At 40.9% G+C, this 21,025-nt stretch overlaps 1 protein-coding gene across 4 annotated transcripts in view; it reads right to left on the bottom strand.

Annotated features, from left to right (window-relative positions):
* CPVL (carboxypeptidase vitellogenic like) overlaps nt 1-20,624 on the bottom strand; it is a 133,394-nt gene extending 112,770 nt beyond the window's left edge. For 2 of the 4 annotated variants that reach the window (XM_015095329.4, XM_060414783.1), the window contains exon 1: nt 20,450-20,624. The gene's annotated coding sequence lies outside the window, so the exon portion shown is untranslated. Of the gene's footprint in view, nt 1-11,677; nt 11,739-20,346 lie in introns of all 4 variants that reach the window. The other 2 variants (XM_042248638.2, XM_012176892.5) reach the window with 2 other exon arrangements.
* Between the last annotated feature and the right edge of the window lie 401 nt (nt 20,625-21,025).

Raw genomic sequence — 21,025 nt, 5'->3', positions numbered from 1 at the left:
ATCATGATATGTTAGACATACAGGAGGTAGTATATGTTCATATGGTCCAATTCCTTCATCTCACAGTCTAGACAACTGGAACTAGAGAATAAAATATGTTGTAAGCTGCTGAGCAGCAAAATCAAGACTCAAAGCCAGGATTCACTTATGGCCCTAAATCTAATCTGCTTTCCACCCGCCCATCTGTAGTTGTAATTATATATATTCAAATATTTTGCCTCTTATTGTCTCAATAGATAATAATGGTCTGCTACAGACTAAATTTCTTTCATTAGATCTTTAAAGCATGTAGTACAAATAAATAAACAAATGAATAAACAGATACGTCAATAAGTAAGTCTTTCCAGAGAAATTTGGGTTTTAGAAATGACTTGTACTAATCCAGGTTCTAACATGACTCATTCACTGAACCTTGGGTGGGACAATGACTTTTCCGGGTCCCAGTCAGTATGTTAAAACCAATGGTTAGATCTCCAGGAACTGTGAGAGTCAGCTGTTCAATGCAGCTATTGTTCAAAATTAGAGTATAGAAGCTTTACCATTAAATATGTTATATTAAAAAATAAGTGATAAATACTCAAAACTCATCACTACTTAACTATTTTACCATGTTTACTATGTTTTCTATCATCTATGCTCTGGAGTTATTTTTTCATATTTATCTAATTGAAAGATTATATAATAGTTTGCTACTGTGCATTTCTTTGCAACTTGGTGTTGAGTAACATCTTGTAGCCTGAAATCAGCCATGACGGGAATATTTATACCATAGAAATCAGCAAACACCACAAATATTCAACATTTTATTACCTGCTCATGTGAGTCTCATGTTTCTTACTTGAAAACTGATCTGGAAACTACTTTCCATCAACTCACATCCCAGTTCCAATGGAAATGATTAGAAGAGACAAAAGGGGGAAATCCTGCCAAGCTGTCATCTGTGTATAGAAGCAACCAGTTAATATGCTCAGAAAGGCAAGGCTTTGAGAAAAGAAATCCGAGAAAGCCACCGGAAAGTGCATGTTCTACCAGTGAAAAGAAGAGTTAGAAACAAAAACTCCAGAATGAGGACAAAGAGCAAACATGTTAAGTAGCCCTATGTTTTCTTCTCTCCTTCCCACTTCTGCATTTTACATTATAGGTAATTCTAAAGGATAAAAGTCGTTCATGTAATAAATGTCATAGCTTCAATTAAAATATTTATTTGGAGTCCTCTCACATATTTAACTGCCTTGAGTACTCCCATAACAAGAAAAACATTCCCCCGGACAAACAAACAAAAAACAGGCCAACTAGTAACAGACAGTTCCACGAAATTTGCGATTAAAGAAAGGTACATAAAAGTGGTCCCCCTATTAAAAAGGATTCAGTCACCTCTCAAGATTATTCAGGCATATCCAAAGCATTTGAATCTTGAAGGGCTATCGTGCAACCCTGAATTAAATACCAACCCAAACCCCAAATCTAGCTATTTTTTGCTAAGGATTTCCACGAAAACAAATGGTAGAAGAAAACCTTTATTTCAAAGGATCCAGTATTCATTCTCCTTAAGGCATCATTTTAATTTCTAAAGTTGATATTTGAAGCACTGTTTCCCCAGAGAGGACATAGTACATGATATACAAGGCGATGAGCAAGCTTCTGCTGAAGGGGCCCTGAGACTTATATGCCTATCTCCTTTCCACAGGCTCCCCCTCTGGCATCAGACAGTGGTGTCTCATCTTGCTAATTGAATTAGTCATCCCTATCTCTGCCACCATATCCTTGGGCTCACAGGAAAGGGAGACAAACTCAACACATGTGGCAGGTGGTGAATGAAAAGAATCAGGAAGAGGAGGAACTTAAACTATCTGACACTATAATAGGGGGCTTTACTTTGAAATCTCATGCTAACCAGAAAGAAAATTTGAATGGAGGTAGGAAGTGAAAGTAGCCAATGTCCCAAAACGTTAATAACAGTTGAAATAGGAAGGCCGCCCCCATGATCCAAGGCATCCTCATGATAATGATATCAGTAAAAGTCCCATCATTAAACGCACTCCATGTATCAGAACTGTGCCAACTACTTTATATTTTTATTTCTAATCTTTATCAGATAAGTACTATTATCCCATTTTACAGATGAAAAATTGATCCTCAGAGAATTTAAGTTACTTGCCCAGAATCACACAGGTAGTAAGCAGTACAGCAAAGAAGTGAGGCCAATACCAATCAATTTTCAAAGACCATTCAATACTTCCAATATTGCTAATGTTGTGTTAATTTCTTAGTTGCGTCTGACTCTGTGACCCCATGGACTGTAGCCCGTCAGAGTCCTCTGTCCATGGAATCTCCAGGCAAGAATACTGGAGTGGGTTGCCATTGCCTCCTCCAGAGGATCTTCCTGACCCAGGGATCAAACCTGGGTCTCCTGCATTGCAGGCAGATTCTTCACCATCTGAGCCACAAGGGAAGCCCATAATACTATTAACAGCATCTCCAAAATGAGCGATGTGCACCAGGATCTTATCTCCCTACTCAGGTGAGTTTGGAAATAACATAAGAAAATAAAATTTTTGCCAGAAGGTAAATGAGGACGAGGGAACATTCTTCCCTAAAGGTTTCAGAGGGAACAAGGCCCCACCAACACTATGATTTTGGACTTCTAGGCTGCAGAAGTCTCAAACAATAAATCTGTGATGAGTTAAGCCACCCAATGTGTGGTACTTTGCTATAGCACTGCTATAAAACTACTACCTGGATAGTCAGGACGACTGTGGAATAAGCCAAGGTGGAGGGGATAAAGGAATAAATAGTAGAACTTAAACTGTTCTACTTTAAGTTAGTATTAAGCATCTGGGTGAAAATTCTGAGAGGTCAGCAATAAAATGGGAAAGGGAAGATAAATGGATTTTACATTTAAGATATGTCTGGCATTCTGGCAAGCCGGGATTTCCTACACAATCCTCTATAGAATACTGATTCAGCAAGGTATTATTAGGTTTTATAAGGATAAAAGTTTAGGACAATCTGGGCCAAACAAATTAAAATGGGTTTCCTGGTTATATAATGAACGTTTCAGAGCCTCTCACTTGCTCATGGACAGCATGTGTTTTATTTATTTCATTTATATCTGTATCACTCTTCTTAGAAAGGCCTTAAGTCTCAAGGTTTATATAAGACATGCTCAGATGAGGAAACTTAATCTTAGGTTGACTAGTTTCTCAAGTATGAGGTTAATTTTTTCAAGCTCTCAACTCAACCATTAAACAGTAAAAGCTCAAATTTGAAGCCAGATCTAGATGAGTCCAAAGTCCATACACTTTTCATATTGTTGTTGTTCAGTTGCTATGTTGTATCCAGCTCTTTGCAATCCCATGGACTGCAGCATGCCAGGCTTCCCTGTCCTTCACTATCTCCCAGAGTTTGCTGAAATTCATGTCCATTGATTTGGTGATCCCATTCAACCATCTCATCCTCTATCACTCCCTTCTCCTGCCCTCAATCTTTCCCAGCATCAGGACCTTTTCCAGCGAGTCGGCTCTTCACATCAGATGGCCAAAGTATTGGAGCTTCAGCTTCAGCATCACTCCTTCCAATGAATATTCAGGGTTGATTTCATATATATCATTATGTAAATAACATAATACAACAAAATCTGCCTCCTTGCAACTTTTGACAAAAAAGCAGAATTCTGGGTTAACTGGATTATCTTGGCATGCCATTGGCAAGATTTATAGGTGCTGAAATTGTGAGTGATTTAAGGGCATGTTTATTTGCAAAAAAGTGAAACTCACATGCTCAGAAATTGCTTCAAAATTAATTTCTAGCTTCCTTCCACTTGGAAAATAATTTTAGGGGAATGGCTGAAGCCCTCAATCCTTTAAGACTCATGGCAAAAGAAATGTTTTCCACTGAGAAATTCTTTTTTTTTGAAGTAAATGTATTCCTATTTTTTTTAGAATGAACCTCCTTTTTGCTATCTATTATGACTAAATTTTTCATAAAAAAAATCAGGATACACAATGTGGCAAATACAAGGATAAAACTGGGTATAATGGATAAGAGTATTTTGTGTGAGGATGGTCCTGGGAAATCTTTCAATGTCATCACCTTAAGCCATCACTTGTCACTAAGGTGACAAGAAATTAACTCCTCCTTGATTCCAAAAGAGACAGTGTTGTCATTGGGAGCAATCCCTATGCAAGAACTTAGATCATTTCAGTGTTTCCCTCATCTCTTCTGCACACATTATCTCATTGGATCCTCACCATCACTCTTGAAAGGAGTTAATGCAGCTCTTCAACAGAGACTCAGGTGGATGGAGCAAATTCCCAAGGAGTGACACTCTAGTCAGTAGCAGAGCTGGGACGGACCCCAAGTTCACTGGACTGGTCATTCATTTGATAAACAAATATATGTTAGCTCCTATGGAGTTTAGCTCTACTATGCGCAAGACTCCAATGCAGGCACAGAAAACGAAAGAGACAAAGTGTCTGCCTTCACGAAGCTTCCCACATAAAGGAGACAAGAAAGAGGAAAGCTATTAAGAGAATCAAAGCAGGGTAAAGGGTTAGAGAGGGATGGTGGGGGAGTGGCATTTTTGGGTCGGGTGGAAGGGGAGGTCCCTCTGAAGAGGTGACACATGGGAAGATCTGAAGGTACTGGAGAGTTTCAAGTGACTATCTAGAGAGAAGAGTTTCAGGCTGGAGAATGCTGCTGCTGCTAAGTCACTTTAGTCGTGTCCAACTGTGCGACCCCCTAGACGGCAGCCCACCAGGCTCCTCCAGGCAAGATCCTCCAGGCAAGAATGCTGGAGTGGGTTGCCACTTCCTTCTCCAGTGCATGCACTCATGCTAAGTCACTTCAGTCGTGTCCGACTCTGTGCAACCCTATGGACAGAAGCCCACCAGGCTCCTCTGTCCAAGGGATTCTCTAGGCAAGAATACTGAAGTGGGTTGCCATTTCCTTATCCAGGGCTGGAGAATAGTGACTGCAAAGACCCCTCATCTAGAGAAATCAGGATGGAAGCCAGGATGGTAGCAGTGTGAGAGTCATGGGGAGGGTGGTACAAATGGGATCAGGTATCAGACCATGCAGGGTGTTGAAGGCCAACATGTATTTGGGGGGCTCACTTCTTCCCAGCTCTGATGTTTCCATCATTGGTAAGGCTGGCCTCTTGCCACCCTCTTGTTCATTCTGAGGAGGGTAGGATGAGAGGTAGAAAGATTTATCAGATAGATAAATGTGGATAAATTGGGCATGTTGGGCTCAGCTCTCCCAGTGTTTCCGCAGGAAATAGTGCTTTCTATCTCCACACGTGGGCTGTGCATGTCTGTGCAAGTCTTCTCTAGTCTGGGCTTTAGTTCACTTGCCTAGAAGTGAGAGCACAAACCCAACCCAGTCACTTTTAGTAAGAAAGGTAATATTTTACTCTCCACCTGCCTTGTTCCTTTGTCTTCTCAATTACCCCATACCTCAGGCAACAGCAAAAAGTTTGCTATTTGGGGAGGCTCCTTCAGAAACTCCAATAGAATGGAATTTGGGCTTTATGCTAAGGGTAATGGGCTGGAATTTTTTCCCACTACACCCCTCTGTCTCTATTATTCTGCAAACATTTCATCATATATGTGATTGAAAAAAGAAGTGGTTACTAGTATCAGCTTCACTCACATATCCAGAATTTGAAGTACCTAACAGTTTGGCTTGCCCACACCAGCCTTGGAAAGTTATGAAAATGGATGGTGAAAAATTATTTCTAAAATCAAACCATTTGAAATATCTACACACAGATAATAAAAGGGCAGCAAAGTCACAACCAGACTATTCAGCAATAACAAAAGGTTGCAGTTCTGAATCATCTCATTAAATATCCTAAAATCAAGTGTGACAGCATCCCAAGAGGAGACAACAGAAAAAGCCCACAGACTTGTTCATCTGGTTCTTGAACCATGGAAACACCCCCATTACTGCTTCTTTAGTGATTACTGAAAGCAAAACAAAACAAAACTATTTTTATTCTCTTATTTGCTGCATTCGGACTTGTCCACACCATCCTGCCAAAGTCATTAGTGATGTCCATGTTCCCCACTTTGCAAAAGAAAAAAAGTTTTGGCCATTATCTCAATTGACTTCTTTGACACATTGACATTACCCCTTTGGTAAATTCTAGAATGTTCTCCTTCATGGTTCCTTCTTCTTCTGTCTTCCTTTAAATACCGGGTTTGTCAGGAATCTATTCTTGGTCCACAGCTTATCTTACTCCACACACTCTCTCCATGGTGGTCTCATCACTTTGAGTAGCACTTTCTATTGACACCGCTCAAAATAATAGTTCCTCTTAAAAGGAACTCAGCTATTCAACTGCCTGCTGAACATTTTCACCTGATGTCCCATGAGCATATTAAACTAGCTTGTCAAAATGGAGCCTAATTTGTCTGTTAAAACAGTGAACTGAACACATTTGTTTCTGCTCCTTCATGAAACCCTGTTAAAGTGAAAAAGATACTTTCAAAGGTATAAATCCCATGCCCGCCCAAATAGAAACAACAAAAGCAAATACAGCACATCAGACTTTGTTGTTGTCAGATGGAGTGTGGGACTAACATGTACACGGTGTACATGTGTGTCCATGCATGTGTGCTCAGTCGTGTCCGACTCTTTGTGACCCCATGGACTGTAGCCCACCAGGCTTCTGTGTCCAGGGGATTTTTCAGGCAAGAATACTGGAGTGGGTTGCCATTTCCTCCTCCAAGGGATCTTCCCAACCCAGGGATCAAACTCATGTCCCCTGTATCTCCTGCAATGCACACAGATTCTTTACTACTGACCCACTGGGGAAGCCCTCACACATGCGCATTGCTAAATTTGAAACAGATAAACAAGAACCTTTTGTATAGCACAGGGAACTCTGCTCCCTAAATATCCTAAATGGGGAAAGAATTACATAAAACTGAACCACTCTGCTGTACACCCGAAACGGACACAATAGTGTTAATCAACTGTGCTCCAATATAAAATAAAAATTTTAAAAAGTGAACAAATCATTTGCAGATAATGAAACCAGAATACCAACGAGAAACAAACTAATTAATTCACATTACAAACACAGAAAGGTTCAAAAATAGTACTGGATACAAAGAGGGTAACAGTGAGGCGTGCGGCTGAAAACAGAATTGATGAAACTGCGTGCAGCTGAAAACAGAAGAACTGAGGAAACTCTGTAACAGCAGGTAGAGCTTCAGATACCCTTCCCCACTCCATCAGGGGAAAGAAAAGAATCTATAGAAAAGTTATTCTTTGGGAAATTAAACTAGAGAAATTCTTGTATTGGGAATATGAAACAGAAAAAGTTGGGAATGAGGCACTCAATTGAAAACTAAGAGAAACTCTACCTACTGATATACCCCAAACATGCCCCTTAACACTCAGCTCTAAGAAAACTGTCTCTGAAGCTCTCTGTGTCTCCATCTTTCACCCTGTGCAGGAGACTGAAGGATTCTTCTCTGGAATAAGTGAAGCATCTTAGAGAAAGGACCTATATATATGGACACGTGAGGTCCTCCAATGAAAATTCCTGGACCCACCAATCAATTTCAGGGACTTTCTGAAAAATCCCTTCAACACAATGGGGCTTCCAACCACGAGCTCAATTTCTCATACTTAATATAAACCAGACTGCAAAGAGCCACTGGACATTGGAAGAAAGCCTTTAATTTGAAAAGGAAAGAAAGAAACTATTTGAAGAAAAAAAACTCAGGAAAAAACTGTAATGCATAGAACTGAATAGCTCTTCAAAAACAAAAAATATCTTTCAGGAGGTAAGAAAAAACATTGCATTCATTAAATAATAGAATGTTATATGAAGAAGGAACAAACAGCAAGAATGTGCTCCTGAAAATTAAAACTAGGTCATAGTAATTTTAAAATTTTGATAAAAGAGTGGAACAGTAAAGTCAAAGAAATCTTGTGAAGGCTAATCTCTGACTAAGGGAAGCACTAGAAAGAGAAGGCAGGTAAAATTCAGGGTATGAAATTATTAAAGGAATAATACAGAGGTATAGACATAATTTCCAGATTTAAAAGAATCATCAGGTTCTTGGATCAAGGAACAAAAAGACATAGAACAAATTTCAAAAATAAAGAGACTACAGCAAACTTGAGAGAAAAAAGAGAGACAGAGGAAAAGACAGAGATAGTATATAAAAAGAATCAAGAACAAAAATGGCACTGGACTAAACAGCAGCAATGGCAGCTAAAAGACACTGTAGAAAAAAAATGCCTTTAAAATGCTTAGAGGAAAATTATTTTCAAGCTAGAATTGTATACTCAGCCAAACTATCAAACAAAAATGATCATAAATTAAAGAAACATTCAAGTACACATAAAGCCTCAAAAAGTTGACTCATATATCACTTGTCAGAAAGCTACCAACATATATGTTCCACTAACACGAGAAAGTGAAACCCAAAGGGGAAAAACACGGGATCCCGCGAACAGGGGAACTAACAAAGGAGCGCTCCCAAGATGACGGCTGTATGCCTGAAGGAAAACCAATGCAGACTGAAGCAGTGACACAGAAGAATCCAGGGAAGACCCTTCAGAAAAAAATAAACGTCAGTAGATATTGATATGGTTCCACCCCTGGGTCGGGAAGATCCCCTGGAGAAGGAAATGGCAACCCACTCTATTATTCTTGCCTGGAGAGTCCCATGGCGAGAGAATCTGGTGGGCTCCAGACTGTGGATTCTCAAAGAGTTGGACAGGACTGAATGACTGACATTCTCTCTCTCTCTCTCTCTCTCTCTCTCTCTCTCTCTCTCTCTCTCTCTCACACACACACACACACACACACATATAAAAATATATATATGACTGATTACTTCATGAGTTTTGTGAAAAATCATATCTAAGGATACTAGAGTTCTCTCAGTGAACAGAAGTTCTGATAGTGGCATGGAAAACTAAACAATCTGAAAACAGGCAATTATTAACTCAATGAAGAATATCAAATCATACAAGAAAGGCACTGCAACCAGTGTACACTCCTTAGCTCAGTAGTGAGCAATACTTATACAATCAGTATAGTAAACAGAAGATATGGATTATAGCAGCAACAAAAAACTCTGTAACGCTTTGAACAGGGCAGAGGGTAGGAAAGCTGGGGTATAATGTATGTTAGAATGCTAAATTTTGACTTTGCTTAGTAGGAATTAATAGAAAATACCTCAGACTGATAAAAAGTGTAACTCTAAAACCAATACATCGAGAAACAGACTAAGCACATTATTTAGAAATGTGAAGTTAAAGACTAGAAGAAACATATTGGTCAATCTAGAAGAAATGGATTGATTCCTAGAAACATAATCTTTCAAGACTGAGTCAGGAAGAAAGAGAAAGTCTGGACAGACCAATCACTAGTGATGACACTGACCAGTAATCAAAATAAAAGAGTATGGAAGGAGACCTCAGAGATAAGGGAAGGTTGGGGAGTGGTCAGATAGGGGACTAAAATTGTTTGTTATGAAAATTTTAATAAGACTTGGATTTTTAATTTATGTAGGTGAATTATGCTGACAAACATCAAAATCAGAAAAAAGAAGAACAAATATTAGGGCGGAAATAAATGAAATAGAGACTTAGAAAAGATCGCTGAAACTAGGAGCTGGATTTTTGAAAAGATAAATAAAATTGACAGACTTTTAGCCTGACTCATCAAAAAAAAAAAAAAAAAGAAAAGAAAAGAGAGAGAAAGAGAGATGGGGGGTCCAAATAAGTAACAGTTAAAATGAGAGAGGAAGACATTACTGTCAATATCACAGAAATAAAAATAATCATAAGAGAACACTCTGGAAAATTATATACCAACACATTGGTCAATCTAGAAGAAATGGATTGATTCCTAGAAACATACAATCTTCCAAGACTGAGTCAGGAAGAAAGAAAAAATCTGGACAGACCAATTACTAGTGATGACATTGACCAGTAATCAAAAGCCTCCCAATAAACAAAGGTCCAGGACAGATGACTTCACAGGGGAATTCTAACAAACATTTATAGAAGACTTTATACCTATCCTTCTCAAACTATTCCAAAAAGTTGAAGTTCAGTTCAGTTCAGTCGCTCAGTTGTGTCAGACTCTTTGCGACCCCATGAACCACAGCACGCCAGGCCTCCCTGTCCATCACCAACTCCTGGAGTTCACTCAAATCCACGTCCATTGAGACAGTGATGCCATCCAACTATCTCATCCTCTGGCATCCCCTTCTCCTGCCCTCAATCTTTCCCAGCATCAGGGTCTTTTTAAATGAGTCAGCTCTTCACATCAGGTGAAGAGGAGAGAATATTTCCAAACTCATTCTATGAGGCTAGCATTACCCTGACACCAAAACCACTCTGTCAAAGGTACATCCTTAGGCAAATCAATTCACTTCTCTCTCTAGACTTCACTTCCTTCATTTGCAAATTATGGGGATTAGATGTACTATCTAATTCCCAACATGCCCTCCTGTCTAGGAATTTCTAGGATTCTAAAAAGCAGCCAAGCATAGGGATAAAACTGCTGCAGGTTCTGAGTCACAGTGATGATTCCTGCAGGCTACCTCAATGAAAGAACTTTCATGTCTGTGTCCGGTGAACTTAACATTTGAGTGTCTGCAAGGCTGGAAATTGGTGAAAGGCTATTTTTTGGTCTATGCTACAAGACATTTATGTTTACTGAGCATAGAATTTTTTTAAAAACCTATCACCAAATTCCAAATCAGTGGCTTCCAGTAAGTTTAGAAACAGAAGTCTCAGACTTTCTAGATACTAACATTTAGGTGCTGGGTTACAGTGAACTGCAGAAAGAATCTTGGTTTCATAGCAAGTGCCGTAGTCTCCCAGTTCTGAAAGTGCCTGTGCAATAGTACAAGGGGTTCACTCTCCTCCAAGCCAAGTTAATTCTACAAACATTCCGGTACTCAGAGGGGGAGAAAAAAAAAAAAAAACAAATTATTTCCAGATGATTTCTTGATTGCTAATAACATTCTTTGAAGGAAATGGCAACCTACTCCAGTATTCTTGCCTGGGAAATCCCAAGGACAGAGGAGCCTGGAGGGCTACAGCGCACAGGGTCGCAAAAGAATAGGACATGATTTTGGACTAAACAACAACAATAACATTCTTCATCAAGAAGCTTAGGCAGAAAATATTTCGTTTTAAGAACTAGCTATTACTGCCTTCCCCATGTGTCAAATATAAACTCTACAAGGCTCCAGACTGGTTCATCTTTTTTTTCTTTTTTCATTTTAATTTATTCTGTGTGGTTTAAACTGAAAGTTAAACATCATACAGACAAACCACAGACACTTTAGATATAGTGTTGACCATTATTAGAACAGTAATGGCGAATAATCAATTTACACAGATTCGTCATCTCTAATTTTACATCTCATTATACAAAGGTTAACTTTCTACATTTTTTGTGGCCCACCTTGGGAGCTTACCGGCTTTACCCAGTTAGGGCTTTCCCTGCAACAGTCACATTTCTGGATCCTGCAAAGGTGGAGGCCTCTCCACATTCTTCCTCCATACAAAGAGTTTTCTCTTCTTTAACAGAACTCAACGCATTAAGGATTTTTCTGGGCATAAACTAAAGCACAAAATACTTTGCTAAAACTTGTGGAGGTGTCAAAGATTAAAAAGGTGTAGAACTTACCTTCAGGAAAAGAAGGCAGGCATGCACAAAACCCAGTATCTGCAGGCAGACTGCTTGAGTTCTGCAGTAAGGGACAAGAAACATCATCCTCCAAACCACTACTAATCAACACAAGGCTTACTCACTGGCTGATTACCTCACTCCCAATGCCAAGCCTATTGCTCACTGTGCCACTGGCTACTTCCAACTTCAAGAACAAAGGATAAAGAGAACAGATAGACACGTCAGAGTCAATTACAATAAATTACAGAGTTAATATAAATTCTGCTATAAGCCCCATATCCTATTCCACTCTCTCTCCAAAGCTTTTGGATGGAAGGAAAGTAAGGAACGAAAGGGGAACATGACTTTAGGTATGTAAGCAAGTGGGACAATGGGAAAAGCAGAAGACTGATGGAGTGAAACAAGCAGGTAAACAAATAAAAAAGAGACTTTTTCTCTCTTAGCGCTTCCCAGGTGCTAGTAGTAAAGAACCTGCCTGCCAATGCAGGAGACATAAGAGACATGGGTTTGAGCCCCGGGTTGGGAAGATCATCTGGAGTAGGGTATGGCAACCCACTCAAGTATTCTTGCCTGGAGAATCCCATGGGCAGAGGAGCCTGGGAACCTACAGTCCATAGGGTTGCAAAGAGCCAGACAGGACCAAAGAAACTCAGCATAGCATAGAGGACTGAAGGTGTGATCTTCAGAAGAATTAGTAAAGTGATTGTTAAACTGAACCTTAGCAGGTGGGATTTCTGAGAAGGTTTGACTCTTCCTGCAGAGTTAAAGAAGCTGGGTGACACAGACAGCGAGAACAGACTGGTAGTCACCAATAGAAAAGTGGGCGGGGCTGGGATGGATTCAGAGTGTGGGATGCAAACTATTACATACAGGATGGATAAACAAGGTCCTACTGTACTACACAGGGAACTATATTCGATATCCTAAGATAAACCATAATGGAAAAAAGTGAAAAAAATGTGTATATATACAACTGGATCACTCTGCTGTACAGCACGAATCTGCACGACAATGTAACTCAACTATATTTCAATGAAATACATTTTTAAAAAAGAAGTTAAGTGAAAATAAGACAGTGCCAGAGGGCAGATACCCCACTAAAAATAACCAGTTTTGATTTGAGCTTTCCTATGACTTATCTGCTAAATCAGAGGGGTGATAGGAAGGAACTCACATGTTCAAACATGTGATATAATGCCAGGCACGCAGTCAGTCAGCATTTGGGAAGGTAATACAGTCCAATGGGAGGAACACAAAGAATTTAGACACAACTTCAAATGTGGCTCTGCCGCCTAAAAACTGTACCATTAGACAAAGTACCTGTGTACAAGTGGACCTATACTACCACTCATTGTTATGATGGCAATGATACATGTACATATATGAATTCATACGCAATACTGCAGAGAGACAAAAGACAGTCCCTGCCCTCGGTTTCTAATTGAGACTGAAAAACAGCCCCTAACCACGGAATAGATGCTAATTAAATCTAATTTCCCTTGCTTAGTCAGTGGTAAATTATAATAAGATGGGTTTACAGAGCTGAGCATTTATTTATTCATCACATAGAGCACATACAAAAGTACTAATATAAAAAGGGAGAGGAAAGTTTTGGTTGCTAAACAGTTGGATAAAGGCTTGGTGACCAGGCATTCAGAATATGTGTCCCACCTGAGGTTTCGTCTGGAAAGTATGACCACCATCATGACAGGGTGATATGGCTCCCAGATTAAGTAGGAGCTGCTTTGTGAAAGATAGATGAATTCATTAGATTACCTAGATGCCTGGTATTCAGAAATGGCTTACACGGATAAAGCACTGTATACTCTAAAAGTCTTAGATAAAATAGTATTTCACTTTCTCTCTTCCCTATCCTGTCACTTCATTCTCCACCCTCTTTTCACAGCCTTTCTCCACACCACGCCTCCTGCAGTGGGAACAGGAAAAACATCACTCTACTTATATAGGTATGCTCTTTAGATTGACTGTTGTAAGCTGTCAAGAACAGCGGCTACAACAATGCTGTAGATAGAATCATCACTAAAATATTGAATGCAAATTGATCATTGAACATCTATACGTTTTTCTGTTCCAAGAATTCACATATAGTCAGATTTTCTTCAAGGTCTTGTCCTTTTTTTCTCCATCGTACACTTTCATTCAACCACCCCCTGGATCACTAACTGCTAGTCCAGAATTTTGTTTCGTCCTCACCTTGCTACTGGGTTCCCCACTCTCAGTAGGGGCTCCTCCACATGGGTACGCAATTGGTCCCTCAAACCCATGGAGTCTTATGACAAAACATTAACATCCCTCTTGAACTCCCCCCTCCTCTGACTTCCCAATTCTTAATGGCACCCAAGGCTCTAAAACTGAGTCCAAATGTCAAGTTACAGGCAAAGTCCCGTCCTTCTTCCTCTTTTTCACATTTGGTGTACAAGTCAACTTTCACTCGCCCTGAGGACTTATGTCAAGCCTCGTAACTTGTCTGTAAGACTTCAGGTCCCCTCCACACCAATTCAGCCTAACACTGATGCTTAAGGGAACGAGCACAGGAGGGCTGAGAGGAGCAATTCCACGTTCAAGGTCAGGAGGGGCAGTGGTAAGGAGATAGCCCTTGTCCGAGGTAAGGAGCAGCGGCTGCACTTTGCTGGAGCAGCCGTGAAGAGATACCCCACGCCCAAGGTAAGAGAAACCCAAGTAAGACGGTAGGTGTTGCAAGAGGGCATCAGAGGGCAGACACACTGAAACCATAATCACAAAAAATAGTCAATCTAATCACACGGACCACAGCCTTGTCTAACTCAATGAAACTGAGCCATGCCATGTGGGGCCACCCAAGACGGGAGGGTCATGGTGGAGAGGTCTGACAGAATATGGTCCACTGGAGAAGGGAATGGCAAACCACTTCAGTATTCTTGCCTTGAGAACCCCATGAACAGTATGAAAAGGCAAAATGATAGGATATTGAAAGAGGAACTCCCCAGGTCGGTAGGTGCCCAATATGCTACTGGAGATCAGTGGAGAAATAACTCCAGAAAGAATGAAGGGATGGAGCCAAAGCAAAATCAATACTCAGTTGTGGATGTGACTAGTGATAGAAGCAAGGTCCAATGCTGTAAAGAACAATATTGCATAGGAACCTGGAATATTAGATCCATGAATCAAGGCAAATTGGAAGTGGTCAAACAGGAGATGGCAAGAGTGAACATTGACATTCTAGGAATCAGCGAACTAAGATGGACTGGATTGGTTGAATTTAACTCAGATGACCATTATATCTACTATACGGGCAGGAATCCTTTAGAAGAAATGGAGTAGCCATCATGGTCAACGGAAGAGTCCAAAATGCAGTACTTGGATGCAATCTCAAAAACAACAGAATGATCTCAGTTCGTTTCCAAGCCAAACCATTCAATATCACAGTAATCCAAGTCTATGTCCCAACCAGTAACAATGAAGAAGCTGAAGTTGAACGGTTCTATGAAGACCTACAAGACCTTTTACAACTAACACCCAAAAAGATGTCCTTTTCATTACAGGGGACTGGAATGCAAAAGTACGAAGTCAAGAAACACCTGGAGTAACAGGCAAATTTGGCCTTGGAATATGGAATGAAACAGGGCAAAGGATAACAGAGTTTTGCCAAGAGAATGCACTGGTCATAGCAAACACTGTCTTCCAACGACACAAGAGAAGACTCTACACGTGGACATCACCAGATGGTCAACACTGAAATCAGACTGATTATATACTTTGTAGCCAAAGATGGAGAAGCTCTATACAGTCAGCAAAAATAAGACCAGGAGCTGACTGTGGCTCAGATCATGAACTCCTTATTGCCAGATTCAGACTGAAATTGAAGAAAGTAGGGAAAACCACTAGACCATTCAGGTATGACCTAAATCAAATCCCTTATGATTATACAGTGGAAGTGAGAAATAGATTCAAGGGCCTAGATCTGATAGATAGAGTGCCTGATGAACTATGGAATGAGGTTCATGACACTGTACAGGAGACAGGGATCAAGACCATCCCCATGGAAAAGAAATGCAAAAAAGCAAAATGGCTGTCTGGGGAGGCCTTACAAATAGCTGTGAAAAGAAGAGAAGCAAAAGCAAAGGAGAAAAGGAAAGATATAAGCATCTGAATGCAGAGTTCCAAAGAATAGCAAGAAGAGATAAGAAAGCCTTCCTCAGCGATCAGTGCAAAGAAATAGAGGAAAACAACAGAATGGGAAAGACTAGAGATCTCTTCAAGAAAATTAGAGATACCAAGGGAACATTTCATGCAAAGATGGGCTCGATAAAGGATAGAAATGGTATGGATCTAACAGAAGCAGAAGATATTAAGAAGAGGTGGCAAGAAAACACAGAAGAACTGTACAAAAAAGATCTTCATGACCCAGATAATCACGATGGTGTGATCACTCACCTAGAGCCAGACATCCTGGAAAGTGAAGTCAAGTGGGCCTTAGAAAGCATCACTATGAACAAAGCTAGTGGAAGTGATGGAATTCCAGTTGAGCTATTTCAAATCCTAAAAGATGATGCTGTTAAAGTGCTGCACTCAATATGCCAACAAATTTGAAAAACTCAGCAGTGGCCATAGGACTGGAAAAGGTCAGTTTTCATTCCAATCCCAAAGAAAGGTAATGCCAAAGAATGCTAAAACTACTGCACAATTGCACTCATCTCACACGCTAGTAAAGTAATGCTCAAAATTCTCCAAGCCAAGCTTCAGCAATACATGAACCGTGAACTCCCTGATGTTCAAGCTGGTTTTAGAAAAGGCAGAGGGACCAGAGATCAAATTGCCAACATCTGCTGGATCATGGAAAAGCAAGAAAGTTCCACAAAAACATCTATTTCTGCTTTATTGACTATGCCAAAGCCTTGACTGTGTGGATCACAATAAACTGTGGAAAATTCTTCAAGAGATGGGAATACCAGACCACCTGACCTGCCTCTTGAGAAACCTGTATACAGGTCAGGAAGCAACAGTTAGAACTGGACATGGAACAACAGACTGGTTCCAAATAGGAAAAGGAGTACGTCAAGGCTGTATATTGTCACCCTGCTTATTTAACTTCTATGCAGAGTACATCATGAGAAACGCTGGGCTGGAAGAAGCACAAGCTGGAATCAAGATTGCCAGGAGAAATATCAATAACCCCAGATATACAGATGACACCACCCTTATGGCAGAAAGTGAAGAGGAGCTAAAAGCCTCTTGATGAAAGTGAAAGAGGAGAGTGAAAAAGTTGGCTTAAATCTCAACATTCAGAAAGCTAAGATCATGGCATCTGGTCCCATCACTTCATGGGAAATAGATGGGGAAACAGTGGAAACAGTGTCAGACTTTATTTTTCTGGGCTCCAAAATCACTGCAGATGGTGATTGCAGCCATGAAATTAAAAGATGCTTACTCCTTGGAAGGAAAGTTATGACCAACCTAGATAGCATATTCAAAAGCAGAGACATTACTTTGCCAACAAAGGTCCATCTAGTCAAGGCTATGGTTTTCCCAGTGGTCATATATGGATGTGAGAGTTGGACCGTGAAGAAAGCTAAGCGCCGGAGAATTGATGGTTTTGAAGTGTGGTGTTGGGGAAGACTCTTGAGAGTCCCTTGGACTGCAAGGAGATCCAACCAGTCCATTCTAAAGGAGATCAGCCCTGGGATTTCTTTGGAAGGAATGATGCTAAAGCTGAAACTCCAGTACTTTGGCCACCTCATGCGAAGAGCTGACTCACTGGAAAAGACTCTGATGCTGGGAGGGATTGGGTGTAGGAGGAAAAGGGGATGACAGAGGATGAGATGGCTGGATGGAATCACCGACCCAATGGACATGAGTTTGAGTGAACTCTGGGAGTTGGTGATGGACAAGGAAGCCTGGCGTGCTGCAATTCATGGGGTCGCAAAGAGTCGGACACGACTGAGTGACTGAACTTCTAAAGCACAAGACATTTCTCTCCTCAAATGCCTTCATTGGTTCCCAAATGCAATCAGAATAAAGTATAAACTTCCTGCCATGAAATTCAATGTCTCCCACAATGTGATTCTGGCATAACTTTGCAGGCCAAAGTGATATGACCCCTTCATAAACTGTATTCTCCCACCAAATCAAGTCTTTTTTTATTCCCAGCTTTACTTTGCTTTCTATGTCTTTACAGGTAAGCATAGCTCTAGGAAAATAGGAGACATCAAATCAGTATCAGTTCAATGACAATAGAATCTAAGTGGGAGTATACAATACACTGTAAAATTCTCTCAACCTTTCTGAATGTTTGAAAACTTTCATAATCAGACATTGGGAAAAATATTAGCCCATGTAAGATGAAGGAATGACTCTCTTGGGAGCTGGGTTCTTCTCTCCAGATAACCATACAGGTACAAGAAGATATGCCAAAGGGTCTTTCTGACAGATGAGTAACAAAATATGGAGTTCCAAGAGGGAAAGGAGGAAGAGCTGGCCCCGGGATGCCTAAATAATTATTTTGGCCGGTAAACAACCCTAGCAATTTAAAACTGCCACTAACTAGAATCAGAACACAGAGAAAAAGTTAGAAGATAAGACCTAAGGATACTGGAAAGATGTAATGCTAAGAATTTGCTTGTTCAGGTTAATGCATCTAAGGACATAGTGAGTTAGTCCCCCCACCCCCATCTTGCTCTCAGATTCTAGGTTAAAGCAGTAAAAGTAAAGCATGTGGCTTCATTCAAGGCAGTACCTGCAATATTTCCAAGAGAGAGGAATCTCAGTACTCTGGTTTTGGTGTGCTTATACTCAGCAGCATAGGTTTTATGAAGAAAGCACCTGACCACTCTCCTGTGAACTCAGTCTATTGCTTAAATCTTTGAACTTGCAACTGCATAGCATGAAAATTCAAACTCTATTACTGATTTTGACCAACAAAGTATAGTTCTTAGCCCTCTTACAGCTTACATCTCTCCCAAATCAGTATAGATATTAATGATTTGTTCTTCTAGAAGCACCTTTCTAATTATGCATAACTTTATTCTTGCTTGGAAAATTCTATGGACAGAGGAGCCTGGAGGACCACAGTCCATAGGGTCGCAAAGAGTCAGACACAAAACTTTCACACACTTCCCTACTTAAGTTCTTTTAAGATGTTCTTAGTTCAGTCCCTGAAAATCCCACATCATTAAACCCCTGGGAATGTTAAATAAACATGTTTGCTCTTTAAAATGAACTATACTTCCTATTAAGAATGGGTCGGTACCTATTCAACTTGGGTATTTGGAGAAAGATATAGGGGAGTCTGATGTTATCTGGGGCAGTAACTAAGTTCTTCCTCTCTTGCTGTCTTAATTCCATGCATACCAGGGTAATATTCAACACAATTTCCCCCTCCAACAAACCAAACATTTTCCACAACAAAAAGTCAGTAACAAAATACTATCATGGTGTTTGCATCTTGTTTCCCTCACCAAGGGGAGTGAACTGATGATAAACCCAGGGGACTTCCCTTAACACTCTTCTAAGTCATTTGAACTGCGTGTCAGTCAAAGCTCACTTATTTCTCAGGCTATAAATTAAGCCTAGTAAAACTCCACTGTAAATTAGTTTATAAATGGGATTCACATATATTGTGGAGCCACTTATGCCCATCCCAAAGAACCAACTCCTGTGAAAGAAGAGTTAAGACTGCTTCTTGCTAAGAACACTTGCATTACATTATAAAGGGTTTCCACTGGACTTAGATTAGCCTGGAGTACAAATATAGAAAGCCTAATCAGCTAAAGGGTTTTGACAACTTTTCAGACTTATTCATATGCCAACAAAGCCAGTGCAGTTACTTTCCCAAATCCCTATTTTTCCAATCCCTATTTTGAACAACTTTCTTAAAAGTATTTTTTCAAGTTAATCAAAGTCCCATAGGACTTTTTTTTTTCCTCCTTAAATCTCTGTTCTTACTCATCCCACAACAACAACAAAAAAGAAAAAGTAAAAAGTTTTCATTGCATATTTAAGGGGATGTGGAAAGGACAAGTATCTTTTAAATGGAGAGACAGAAGCTTAGTAAGCATAAATAATTTGCTCAGGGTCACCACTTAGCCAAAGGCAATGCTAGGATTCAAATCCATACATATGCCAAAGTACTTTTCCCCCAGGACATCAAGGGGGCCGGAAAGGCACTGGATGCTTCCATTTCACACACCTCTGCATGTCCCCCTGGCGCCTATGAATTTCCCTGCAGGGACCAAATCCACTTGGCAGGGAGCTCGTTCCACCTGCCCTGTGACAGGCCTTGGTTTCCTCCTAGTTCTGTATTCCAGGAAAAAGAGCCTTTTCGTGTGCCTTCCTTGCTTCGCTCAAGCCAAGTCTCGTTTTGTGGGACACGCACTAACCGAAGGCATTTTCTACTTTCTTCCATAAGATCCATGAAATCAAAACATCCCAAAGAGACTTGTTGAAGGAGGAGGGCGTGCCCCTCCCACCCCTCTTACTGAGAATGACTGAGGACCCCACAGCTTTGAGCCTCCCTGAAGCGCCCATGGCTTGGAAGAAGCCCAGGGGCGATGTCCTCAGATTGCACTGAAATCAGGAGCCTTCGGGAGCGTGTTCCCGGCTGAGCGCACGCAAAGAATTATCCAACTTGGAAACTACCAGCCAGCCAAGATCTCCCGACCCCATCTTACCCCACCGAGCTGTCTTCCTTTTCGGTGCCAAAGGCTGATGAGACCGCCCTCCCGGCGCCGGTGAGTCCCGGGACTAGCGACCTCCGCGGAGCCGCGCACTTACGCAGGCCAGACCGCGCTCCTCCCGGCTTCGGAGTGCACGAAGAACCGATCTCTCAGGGTTCCCGACTCCGGAAGAAGTAAGGCGGCTTTCTCCCTTGCCCCTCGTAGTCCCCCAGTGTCCTGCAGACCGCGAGGTTTAGAGTGCCCCTTTCAGGAGGAGGAGACCCACGTGACCTAGACCTAAGGGGCCAGAGGTACGTCCCCACCCATGTCTCCCCGCGATCTGGCCGCGCCCCATCAGCGTTTTTCCATCCTGAAAGAAACCAGCAATCTCAGCGTGAGATATTAACAATGAACCGAGGAAGACTGACCGTGCGGTGCAGCTCCATTTGATTTGTTTGTTCCTTTGTGCGTTTTGATTTTCTCTCCCACCTTTTTGAAGCTGCTATCTTAGAATTTCCACAGTATTTTGAAATAATTTCCCCAAGCTGGTGCTTGCAAATCTGTTGTTTGCATCTGGAAGCAGGGTGGTATTTTACTCCCCCTGTTTAAATGCCCAACATACATTCCTAGATAGTTATTCCACACGGTAGTAGCACTAACGCTGGGGGCGCACTGAGAACCAGCACTGTGCATT

This window comes from Ovis aries, chromosome 4, assembly GCF_016772045.2.
Source record: "Ovis aries strain OAR_USU_Benz2616 breed Rambouillet chromosome 4, ARS-UI_Ramb_v3.0, whole genome shotgun sequence".
Lineage (NCBI taxonomy): Eukaryota > Metazoa > Chordata > Mammalia > Artiodactyla > Bovidae > Ovis > Ovis aries.
The sequence above is the reverse complement of the archived record's forward strand: the minus strand, read 5'-3'. Positions and strand labels throughout refer to the sequence as shown.